General features: G+C 37.3%; 1 protein-coding gene across 1 annotated transcript in view; it reads right to left on the minus strand.

Annotated features, from left to right (window-relative positions):
- The window catches only part of MPDZ (multiple PDZ domain crumbs cell polarity complex component), a 141,540-nt gene that overhangs the window by 113,920 nt on the left and 14,521 nt on the right, over positions 1–13,099 (minus strand). The window lies entirely within an intron of this gene.

Below are 13,099 nucleotides of genomic sequence, written 5' to 3' on the forward strand. Positions count from 1 at the left end.
TCCCTGAGAGACAGAGGGTCATTTAATCTTTTATATTCTTGAATTTTTTTTTTTACTTTTTATTGTTATGTTAATCACCATATATTACATCATTAGTTTTTGGTGCAGTGTTCCATGATTCATTGTTTGTTCATAACACCCAGTGCTCCATGCAGAACGTGCCCTCCTCAATACCCATCACCAGGCTAACCCATCCCCCACCCCCCTCCCCTCTAGAACCCTGTTTGTTTTTCAGAGTCCATCATCTCTCATGGTTCGTCTCCCCCTCTGACATACTCCCCTTTTCTTCCTCTCCTGTTATTTTCTTTTTCTTTTTTCTTAAAATATGTTGCGTTATTTGTTTCAGAAGTACAGATCTGTGATTCAACAGTCTTGCACAATTCACAGCGCTCACCGTAGCACATACCCTCCCCAATGTCTATCACCCAGCCACCCCATCCCTCCCACCCCCAACCACTCCAGTAACACTCAGTTTGTTTCCTGAGATTAAGAATTCCTCACATCAGTGAGGTCATGTGATACATGTCTTTCTCTGATTGACTTATTTCACTCAGCATAACACCCTCCAGTTCCATCCACGTCGTTGCAAATGGCAAGCTCTCATTCCTTTTGATGGCTGCATAATATTCCATTGTGTATATATACCACCTCTTCTTTATCCATTCATCTGTCGATGGGCATCTTGGCTCTTTCCACAGTTTGGCTATTGTGGACATTGCTGCTATAAACATTGGGGTACACGTACCCCTTCGGGTCCCTACATTTGTATCTTTGGGGTAAATACCCAATAGTGCAATTGCTGGATCGAACGGTAGCTCTAATTTCAACTGTTTGAGGAACCTCCATACTGTTTTCCAGAGTGGTTGCACCAGCTTGCATTCCCACCAACAGTGTAGAAGGGTTCCCCTTTCTCCACATCCCGCCAACATCTGTCGTTCCCTGACTTGTTAATTTTAGCCATTCTGACTGGTGTGAGGTGGTATCTCATTGAGGTTTTGATTTGGATTTCCCTGATGCCGAGCGATGTTGAGCACTTTTTCATGTGCCTGTTGGCCATTTGGATGTCTTCTTTGGAGAAATGTCTGTTCATGTCTTCTGCCCATTTCTTGATTGGATTATTTGTTCTTTGGGTGTTGAGTTTGATAAGTTCTTTATAGATTTTGGATACTAGCCCTTTATCTGATATGTCATTTGCAAATATTTTCTCCCATTCTGTCGGTTGTCTTTTGGTTTTGTGGACTGTTTCTTTTGCTGTGCAAAAGCTTTTTATCTTGATGAAATCGCAATAGTTCATTTTTGCCCGGGCTTCCCGTGCCTTTGGCGATGTTTCTAGGAAGAAGTTGCTGCGGCTAAGGTCGAAAAGGTTGCTACCTGTGTTCTCCTTTAGGATTTTGATGGACTCCTGTCTCACGTTTAGGTCCTTCAACCATTTGGAGTCCCTTTTTGTGTGTGGTGTAAGGAAATGGTCCAGTTTCATTCTTCTGCACGTGGCTGTCCAATTTTCCCAACACCATTTGTTGAAGAGACTGTCTCTTTTCCATTGGACATTCTTTCCTGCTTTGTCAAAAATAAGTTGACCATAGAGTTGAGGGTCCATTTCTGGGCTCTCGATTCTGTTCCATTGATCTATGTGTCTGTTTTTGTGCCAGTACCAAACTGTCTTGATGATGACAGCTTTGTAATAGAGCTGGAAGTCCGGAATTGTGATGCCGCCAGCTTTGCTTTTCTTTTTTCAGTATTCCTCTGGCTATTCTGGGTCTCTTCTGGTTCCATACAAATTTTAGGATTATTTGTTCCATTTCTTTGAAAAAAGTGGATGGTATTTTGATGGGGATTGCACTGAATGTGTAGATTGCTCTAGGTAGCATTGACATCTTCACAATGTTGATTCTCCCAATCCATGAGCATGGAACGTTTTTCCATTTCTTTGTGTCTTCTTCAATTTCTTTCATGAGTATTTTATAGTTTTCTGAGTACAGATCCTTTGCCTCTTTGGTTAGATTTATTCCTAGGTATCTAATGGTTTTGGGTGCAATTGTAAATGGGATAGACTCCTTGATTTGTCTCTCTTCTGTCTTGTTGTTGGTGTATAGGAATGCCACTGATTTCTGTGCATTGATTTTATATCCTGCTACTTTACTGAATTCCTGTATGAGTTCTAGCAGTTTTGGGGTGGAGTCTTTTGGGTTTTCCACATACAGTATCATATCATCTGCAAAGAGTGAGAGTTTGACTTCCTCTTTGCTGATCTGGATGCCTTTGATTTCTTTTTGTTGTCTGATTGCTGTGGCTAGGACTTCTAATACTTATATTCTTGAATTTTTAGAACAATATATGTAGTAAAGAATTTGGTCTTTCCTGGGGCCCCTGGGTGGCTCAGTCGTAAACATCTGCCTTCGGCTCAGGTCATGATCTCAGGGTCCTGGGATCAAGCCCTCCATCAGGCTCCCTGCTCCGCGGGAAGCCTGCTTCTCCCTCACCCATTCCCCCTGCTTGTGTTTCCTCTCTCGCTGTGTGTCCCTCTGTCAAATAAATAAATAAAGTCTTAAAAGAAAAGAATTTGGTTTTTCCTGAAGAGAGGTCTGACGTTTACCCCCAGCTCTTAGGAAGTAACCTCTAAACCCCTGGAGTTTCCAGATATTCATGGTGGGCTCCAAGGCCACAAGATATCAGCCCCAAACTGACACTAAGTTAAATCACATAGGCAGTCAGTCATGCCTATGAAATGATACCCTAATAAAGTTTCTGAACACCAAACTCAGGTGAGCTTCCTGGATTGGCAACACACCATACATACCGTTACACATCAATTCTGAAAAAGAAACACTTTGTGAGGAAAATGGAAGCTTCATGTTTGAAATCCTCAGGCTTGCACTATGTGTCTCTTCCTTTGGCTGGTTTTTTACCTGCATCCTTTCTTTATAATCAACCATAAGCATGAGGAGAAAAGCTTCTAGTAAGTTCTGTAGGTCCTTATACTGAATTAATGAACCTGAGGGGGGTTGGGGAACATCCAGAACTTGCAGTTCATCTCAGAAGTGAGGGTGGTCTTTTGTGGATTCTTCCCTCTAACTTCATAGTTAGACCTTAACTCTTCGCTGTTGGTGTCAAAAGTCTCCAGCGGACCTGGAAGCCTGGAGGATTGTACCCTCAAGCCTTGCCATTTGACTAACTCCGGGTACAAGGACCTAAGTAACAACAACGACAAAAAAGATCATTCCATTCTGGAAAAAAACATTCTATGATTACTTGTATGTGCCTGTTATACAGAGCATCAAGTTAAAGCTAAATAATTTCCCATTTCTGTAGGGTGTCTGTACTGTAATTCTTTGCAACAATTTTTATCAGAAAGAGTACATCAATGATGATTTTGGATCACTCTCTGAACTCATCTCCTGCACTATGTCCTTCACCCAGCAGGATCCAGCTCTACTGACCCCTTCACAGTTCCTCAAACCAAACTGCTCACTCTATCAGCCACGTACATCCTTCCCCAACATCTACATGTTTATTGTTTTAATTCATTCAGGTGTGCTCAACTTTATCCCAGAGAAGCCCACCCTGACAACCCTACCCAAGACAGCACCCCACCATTATGCTCCATGAGCTTACCCTGTTCTGTTTTTCTTCTTGGCACTTGCCATGGACCCTGTCGTCATGGAGCTTCCATCCAAATCTGTGTGGACAGACTAGAATGTAGAATTCCCCAGTGGAGGAATTAGACTATTTTATTCTCTCTTATATCCTTCATTCTCTATAAGAGTGCCTTGCACAGAGTTGGCATTCAATATACATTTGCAGAATAAATGTTTATTTTTTGAGGGATCTACTCTGATTTCATTTCCCCAACAACCCCCCCCACTATCATTATTTCCATTTTTCAGATGACAAAATTACACGAAGTCACACATCTAATAAGTAGATTATGACCAGGATTTTTTCATCACGGAGTTCTTATGTTTGTACTATACGCATAACAAACAGTCACTTGAGGTATCATTTCTGGGAATAAGACATTAGGTAAAATTTACACTGACAGAGCAATCAAAATATTTTACAACACATCACCAACCCATGCCTAAGAGTTTGTTACCTGTCCTTAAAATTAAACAGAAGACTCAGTTAAGTTAATAAAGTTACCAATAATCCAACTTATATTGGCTTATACTATATTGGCTATCTACAATCACCGATGAAGAGAGATCACTGTGTTGAGAAGAGGGTTTTGGGAATCCTTTCAAATGGTTATTTTAAAATCTACAGCAGGCATGATCAATTATTATTTTTTCAAAAGCAAGCTCCTTATGCCAAACTTGATTTTTTTTTTTTTTTTTTTTTTATCCTGAGCCATGGCAACTTCAATAAAGTCTGCCAGCAGAAGATACACTGCTCAGGTTGAAGCAGATGGCATAATGAAATCTGTGACAGGCTGAGGATCCCACACACCAAGACCTAATGCCTATAGTATGTTTGCACAGGAGAAAAATATTTGGACTTGTGCTACGGTAAGCCAGAATGAACAAATCACATTCCAAGAATAAAGATTTTATCTATATGAAGTTAACTGGTGAAACAGAAGCTCTGATTTTATGAAAGACTAGGTGTGAAGGCACTCTAGAAGTAAAGTTACAGGAACAGAAAAAGTACAATACTATGAGAATCATATAAAAGTACTGAGTATCAATGGTTTTTTTTCCAAATTTGTTAAAGTTTTAACCAATGTCAATGACTCCTCCTGTCTCCTCCTGGCCCTTGAGGTAAATATAAGAGCAGAGGTTAAAGAGATCACATATTTAAAAACTACAATTTAATCATATCATCATACAAAAGGGTTGTTTTTAAATGTGCAGATTTACACTCAGAAAAAAGCACAAAGGCACCTTCTAACTCTGCTGTAACTGTTTAATAAAATGGCTCTTGGAACTATAATCTCCTTGCAAAACAGGAATGGTTCTTATTTGTCTTGATAGACCTGTTCATAGCAGACACAGCATAAATGTTTAATAAAAAAAGCTTGACTCCCATCTTGGTTTATAAATATAAAATAAACAGAAGAAAACACAACTATCTGGTATTTTTATATACAGATAAACAATCTGTATAATTTATGGAAGTTGCTAGTAAATGAGCAAGAGTCACCAAATAATTATCTGTTCTCTGCTTAAGTTCTGGCTGAGTATTTCAATCTAAAAAGTCCTTTTATGTTCTTGGTAAATAACATATTAACTTATGGATTTGAATTAATGCTAATACCTAAAACATAACTTAAAATGAAGGTTATGTAAATTACTCAATTAAAAAGCCAAATTCTTTGTAATAAGGCAGGATGAAACACCCTTCAGTATTTAGAAGTATAGATGAAGTCCTCTTTTAAGACACAGTCAGTGGGGGCCTGGGTGGCTCAGTCGGTTAAGTGTCTGACTTTGGTCCTGGGATCCTCCCTGGTCAGGCTCCCCACTCAGCAGGGAGTCTTCTAGCCCCTCTGCCCATTTGTGTTCTCTCTCTTTCCCTCTATTAAATAAATAAATAAATAAATAAATAAATAAATAAATAAATAAAATCTTTAAAAAAAAAAAAGGATGCAGTCAGAACAGAAATTGGTTCAGTTATTTCAAAAGGCCAGATAAAGCAGAAATCATAACACAGGACAAATACATAAGTATTTTATTTTAACTTAAAGCATGAAAGTATTCATTCACAAATATCCTGATGCATGAGAGCTCCCCACTCCTTTCTTGCACAAACTGCACTCATTTAATATGGCATTATTTTCAATTTCAGTCTCTTTAAGATGAAGCAAGAACGTGGACTCCTGAAAAATAATTTCATTAAAGAAACCTGGATTTTCATGAGCTCTTTCTTCAGTGTTTTACAGTTTGATAACACACAACCAATTTACCAACAATTGTTTTATCAATTCTTTTATGTGGTTTTTCAAATAAGTAAGTTTCATGGAAAAAATGCCTTGCCATAAATTTTTATATTATGCAACAGACACGTAATTATAAAAATAATTATGACAGGCAAAACATCTCTAAAAATGACTGATAAATGCACATTTACCTGTGACAGCTGCAGAAGCACACACAAGAAAATGTCTGAAAATAAGTGTTTTGTGCTCTGAGCATCAGTCATATGCCTCACAGGACAGTATCGTTTCACTTAGCAAGTCACTATTTGGAGGTGGGCTAAGAGAGCTGCTTCTGTAACAGCATTCCAAGAAGACAAAAAATTCTCTTTAGTTCTATATACAGTTAAGCTCACCCTGTGGGCATAGCTATATCAGAGTAACCCTTCCACTGGATCAATCAGAAACTTTATATAAAGTGCTGTGAAAAAAATCTGTAAAGGTATCAAAAAGCAACAATCACTTCTGCCACATTCTATTCATCAGAAGCAAATCAATAAACCCACCCCACACTCAAGAAGAGATCACACAAGAGCGTGAACACTAGCAGGGATGATCCGTGTCCATCCCAGAGGCTGACTACCACAGCACGTCATAGTAAAACTGCTGAAAGCCAAGACAAAGGGAAGAGCTCAAAAGCCACCTGAACAAAATGGCACATTACCTTCAAAGAAGAATAAAACTGACAACTAATCTTTCAAGTTAATCAATGACAAACAGGAGACAATAGAATTAAAAAAAAACTAAAAACAAAAACAAAAAACTGTCAATTTAGCATTTTCAAAATACCTTCCCTACACACATACACACAGTGTTGCTTTAGAATTCTACTAAAGAGGGGCGCCTGGGTGGCTCAGTCATTAAGCGTCTCAGGTCATGTTCCCAGGGTCCTGGGATTAAGCCCCACGTCGGGCTCCCTGCTCCGCGGGAAGCCTGCTTCTCCCTCTCCCACTCCCCCTGCTTGTGTTCCCTCTCTTGCTGTGTCTCTCCCTGTCAAATAAATAAAAAATAAATAAATAAATAAAAAGAATTCTACTAAAGAAATATACAAGTAAACTCTTAGGAATACAAAAGATCCCTCATGGAATTTCCCTAATGCAGAAAAGACTGAAGAGAACAAAAACAGGTTTAAAGATTTGAGTAAATCAGGGCACACCTGGGTGGCCCAGTCTATTTAGCATCTAACTTGGTTTCAGCTCGGGCTGTGATCTTGGTATCATGAGATCGAGTTCCGCCTCGGGCTCTACGCTCAGCGGGGAGTCTGCTTGAGATTCTCTCTCTCCCTCTGTCCTTCCTTGCTCGCTCTTGAACTCTCTCTCTAAAATAAATCAATAAATCTTTTTTTTTTAAAGGGAGTAAATGGTAATGTTTTAAAACAATAAATAAAATTTGTGGAGTTTTAAATATAGGTAGGAAAGAAAGTACATAATAATTACACAAAAGGCACAAGCAGGGTACAGAAGGTTGAACTGTCCTAAGTTCCTTTCATTTTCCAGGAAGTAGCAAAAGTTCCAATTAAAGTAAAATCAAAATAAGTTAAGGGTAATATATGTGACAAAAGACTCATGTTTGGCCTAGAAGAAGAAAACTCAAACCTCAATGTGAAAGAAGATCCAATTAGAAAAGGAACAAAGACATTTCACCAAAGAGGATATGTAGATGGCAAATAAGAACACAGAAGATGTTCAGCGTCATTATCTATTAGAGAAATGCAAATTAAAAGCACAAAGAATATCACTATATACCCATCAGAATGACTAAATAAAAAACAGTGACAACACCAAATGCTGATGAGAATGTGGAGAAAATGGCCTGCTCATGCACTGCTGGCAGGAATGTAAAATGGTAGAGCCCCTCTGACAAACAGTTTGGCAGTTTCTGAAAAAAAACTAAACATGCATTTTTTTTTTTTTAAGATTTATTTATTTATTTATTTGACAGAGAGACACAGCGAGAGAGGGAACACAAGCAGGGAGAGTGTGAGAGGGAGAAGCAGGCTTCCCGCGGAGCAGGGAGCCCACGCAGGGCTCGATACCAGGACCCAGGGATCATGACTTGAGCCAAAAGCAGATGCTTAACAACTGAGCCACTCGGGTGCCCCTAAACATGCATTTACCATACAACATGGCAATTACCTCTTAGGCACTTATTATACAGATCTGAAAATTATGTACACACAAAACCCTGCAGCAGCTTTATCTACAAGAGTGAAAAACTGGAAAGAAACAAAGGGTCTCTTAAGAGGTGCATCCATACCATGGAATAATACTAACCAATAAAAAGGAACAAAATATGAATAGACACACCAACTTCGATGGTTCACAAGAGCATTATGTAGAATGAAAAAAAGACAATTTCTAAAGGGCACATACATTATGACTATTTTTATACACTTTTTGAAATTATTTAATTATAAAGACAGAAAAATTGCCAGGGGACAGGAGTGGTGGCAGGGAGGGAACAGAGTATAGCAATTAATGAGTAGCACAGAGAGATCACTATGGTGATGGAATAGTATCTAGATTGTGATGGTGATTACATAGATCTATGCAAGAGAAAGAATGACACAGACTGAAAAAAACTGACAGACATTGAACCATTATCAGTTTCCTTGGTTTTGATATTTTACTTTAATTACCAAGATGTGACCACTGGAGGTAACTTGGTGAAGTACATATAGGACCTCTTTATACAATATTGAAAAATCACTGAGAATCTATAATTATTACAAAATAATTATTACAAAATAAATTATGACAAAATTACAAAACATTTTTTTAAAAAGTTGACTCAAATAGGCCAAGGATACTTACTATTATGTTTGGGGTAACCGCTAAAAGAATAATAGCATGCTAATAGAAGAAGATAAAAGAAAAAGTGAACTAATACAAAAAAGAAAAAACAAGACAAAAAGAAAATAAATCGTAAATTAAAATAAAATTTATTACTAATTACATTAAATGACTATAATTTTCAAATTGTATAACACAACAAAACACAAATACATGCTGTTTACCAACGATAAAAGTTAATAATAAAAAAGATAAAGATGAAAGCAGAGAGATCCACCCTGCATTAACCAGAAGCCTGGTAGACCTGCCCTAGTATCAGAGGAGTGGACTTTAAGTCAAGAAGTGTTACTGGAGATAAAGAGGGGCAATTCATATAGATAAAGGGTTAATTCAGTAAAAGACAAGACAGTCTTAGTCACCTAAAAATATAACCTCAGGGGCTCCTGGGTGGCTCCCTCGGTTAAGCGTCTCCCTTTAGTGCTCGCTTCGGCAGCACATATACTAAAAAAGAGTCTCCCTTTGGCTCAGGTCATGATCCCGGGGTCCTGGGATCTAGCCCAAAATAGGGCACCCTGCTTGGCAGGGAGCCCACTTCTCCCTCTCCCTCTGCCACTCCCCCTGCTTGTGCTCTCTCTCACTGTCAAATAAATAAATAAAATCTTAAAAACAGGGCGCCTGGGTGGCTCAGTTGGTTAAGCGACTGCCTTCCACTCAGGTCATGATCCTGAAGTCCCGGGATCGAGTCCCGCCATCGGGCTCCCTGCCCAGCGGGGAGTCTGCTTCTCCCTCTGACCCTCTTCCCTCTCGTGTTCTCTATCTCTCATTCTCTCTCTCTCAAATAAATAAATAAAATCTTTAAAAAAAATGTTTAAAAGTCTTAAAAACAAAAATATAATCTCAAAACATGTAAGGCAAAAGGACTCAGAATCTAAATGAGAAACAGAAACATTCACAAACATAAGTAGAGATTATAATTTATCTCTTTCAGTAACTGATAGAATGGGGGGATCAATAAGGATATGAAAGATCTGAACAACATTCTAAATAAAGTTGATAGAGTTGATATAAAAAAGCAGCTCTATTTCCTAGAAAAAAAACACCACAAACTAAAATTTAAAAAAAGATTGCATCTAAAATATGATAAAATTATTTTAAAAAGCTAGAATACAACCTAAAGTTTAGAAACAGAGCCACATATATATGACCACATGATTTAGTGTGCCAATATAAGGGAGAAAAGAATGATCTTTACAATAAATGGTTCTGGTTCAAATGGACAGTCAAATGGAAAATTAATTAACATACATACTTTACCTCATACCACAGCCGAAATTTAGAAGCTAAAGCAAGCTTCTGAGAGAAAATCTCTATATCCTTGGCATAATCAGTAATTTCTTAAGTAGGATAAAAAAGGCAATACCATAGAGGAAAAGTTTTAAAAACTGAACTTTATTTAAAAAAAAAAAAAACAACTCTGGTCATCAAAACATGTAACTAAGAGAGTCAAAAAGCAAGACACAAAGGAGAAAAAGACAGTTGCAATCAAAGGTCCAGCAAAGAAGTTGTATTCAGAAAATTAAAAAAAAAAAACAAACACTCTCGTAAGTCAGTAAGACTGACAAACCAATAGAAAAAATGGCAAATGACTTAAAACAGGAACTCCACCAAGGAGGACATCCAAATGATCAATAATCACATGACAAGGTGCTCAGTATCATTAATCATCTTACGATACTACAACATACCCCCCAGAGCGGCTAGAATTGGAAAAAGAGAAATTTAAAGCTGACAGTACCAAGTGTAAGCAATGATGGGGAACAATGAGAATTTTCTTACATTTCTTACATTATACTGAGAGCATAGTCCTACAACTACTTTGGATAACAATTTGACAGAATCTACAAATGGTGAATATGTACCTTAAGACCCAGAAATTTCACTCTTAAGTAAACATCCAAGAGAAATGTGTATTTATGAACAACAAAGGACATGTGTTAGAACGTTTATGGCAGTTTTGTTTGCAATAGCCAAAAACTAGTAAAAATTACAAAGTACAGATACAGTCTAGTGCATTCATACAATGACAGATGGAAGAACTACAGGTACATATGACACCACGAAGGACTATCACAGACGCAAACTGACGACAAAGCCAGGAACAAAGCACGTACACTCAGATCGCACTTATATAAAACTCAAATACTTACTTATGGGATAACAGTCAAAACAGTATGATCTGACTTCTACGAGGAATCCAAAACAGCCAATCTCATAAAAACAGAGAGTAGACTGGAGGTTGCCAGAGCTTAGGGGAAGTGGGGAGATGTTGATCAAAGGGTACAAACTTCCGGTTATAAGTAGGTTCTGGGGATCTAATACACAATGTGGTCACTATAGTTAACAATACTCTATGGTATATTCGAAAGCTAAGTGAGTAGATCTTAAATGTTTAAATCACACACACACACACAAACACACACATCATTACTGAGGTGACAGATATGTTAACTAACCTCACTGTGGTAGTAATTTCCCTGTATATGTGCATATCAAATATCACTTTGTATATCTTAAACTTACACAGTTATATGTCAATTTTATCTCACATAGGCTGGAAAAAAAAAGTGATTCTTTTGGGGAGAGGATGAGAATCAACTAAGGGGATACAGAGTATTGTGGAGTGTTAATAATTTTCTATACTTCGATTTAGGTGAAGAGTTATATGTGTACATTCAATTTATACAAAATCTTTGAACTATATAATTGTGCCCTTTGCTGTATGTTAATTCTCTCTCTCTCTTTTTTTTTTTTTTTGAAGTTTGCAAGGTAAGTGATAAAATCAGAGCAGAGAACCTGGAGCACTCCAATGACTGATAAAACATACACTTCTCTGAAGGAAAGAGAGTGCTTTGAACAGCCTCTGTATTATCAAGCTAAATCTTCTGACAGAAACTCAGAATTTAAAGTTCAATTACCAGGCATTCACATTAAGTGAAAGAGAATATAAAAACTGGGTATCTGAAGATGAAGCCAAATCTATTACTGTGATGTATGACTCTCTGCAGGCTTGATATGGATTCAACTGGCTAATTCCCATCCACAGAATAAATCCTTCAACAAGTGCTCAAGATGAATCCTCAGCAAGTGCGTTTTAACCTCTGCAGCACACATAGATTTTTCTTTCTCAAAGGTTATGAGTTTTTACAACTTGTAAATCATTTAATTGCACACCAAATTACAAGAAGAAAAACATAAGCATTATGCCATCTAATACTTTTATACTGAAGTATTTTGACCCACCCTGATACAAGGTTGGTATACCTGAGATTTCAAAATTATAAATTTTTTCAATACCTATTATACAAAATTAATTTCTTTCTAAAACTACCTGAAAAGATGAATGTCTTAAATATTTTGATCATATAATCTATGTACTTAAGTTTAACCAAATATAACATCTTCAAATATATAGATTTGCTAAACTAAATCTGCTAAAAATATTGAAATATTGACTTCTTATGTTTCATCTATCCCTTCTGGGTTGTTTTTTTTTTTTTAAGATTTTATTTATTTATTTGATAGAGAGAGAGAGAGCGAGAGCAGGAACACAAGCAGGGGGGAGTGGGAGAGGGGGAAGCAGGCTTCCCGCTGAGCAGGAAGCCCGATGTGGGACTCAATCCCAGGACCCTGGGATCATGACCTGAGCCGAAGGCAGACGTTTAACCACTGAGCCACCCAGGCGCCCAGTCCCTTCTGGGTTGTTAACTGAAAAGGAAATTAATATTATTAGCTCTATTTTAATGGCTAACACCAATCTTTCCAGAAGTATTTGAACAATTGTCTAGAAAAATGATTGCTTAGGTTCAAACTGAATTTCCTAAAGTATCTTTATATAGATTATCAAAACCTGTTTTCTGGTCTTCTTATTTTGACCTATTCTGAAAGCACAGAAGAGCAATGAGAATAAAGTGACCCAAATGCTTATATAATTTGATGGATAGTTCTATAATTTCAAAGCTAAAATATGTATTATCTTGCACTAAGCAAGAAAAATGACCACTGCTTTTACAATCCTAGTTTTGGTAGACTTTAAATAAATTTATAAACATATATTGCTAGTTCAATTTCCCAATTTTTTGATTGTTACTCCTTAACATAATGAGAAATAAGAAATAAGGCACTCTCTGGGGAATTTGCCATAACAGGTGCACCTCATAGAAATGCAGACTGTTTTTTTAATCTGCACCTTGTCTTTTCTTCTTGCAGAACAAGAAAAGTGCTTATTTTCTTGTGAATTTACAAAAATGCTGTAAAACATTCTCTGGAACTGATCCCAAATATGAAATGCAAAGATGGATAGGATACCAAGAGTATTCAATAAAATACAGCACCTAAAATG

This window comes from Eumetopias jubatus, unplaced genomic scaffold, assembly GCF_037043125.1.
Source record: "Eumetopias jubatus isolate StellerSeaLion01/CBP00866 unplaced genomic scaffold, mEumJub1_p1.0 scaffold_15, whole genome shotgun sequence".
Taxonomy (NCBI): domain Eukaryota; kingdom Metazoa; phylum Chordata; class Mammalia; order Carnivora; family Otariidae; genus Eumetopias; species Eumetopias jubatus.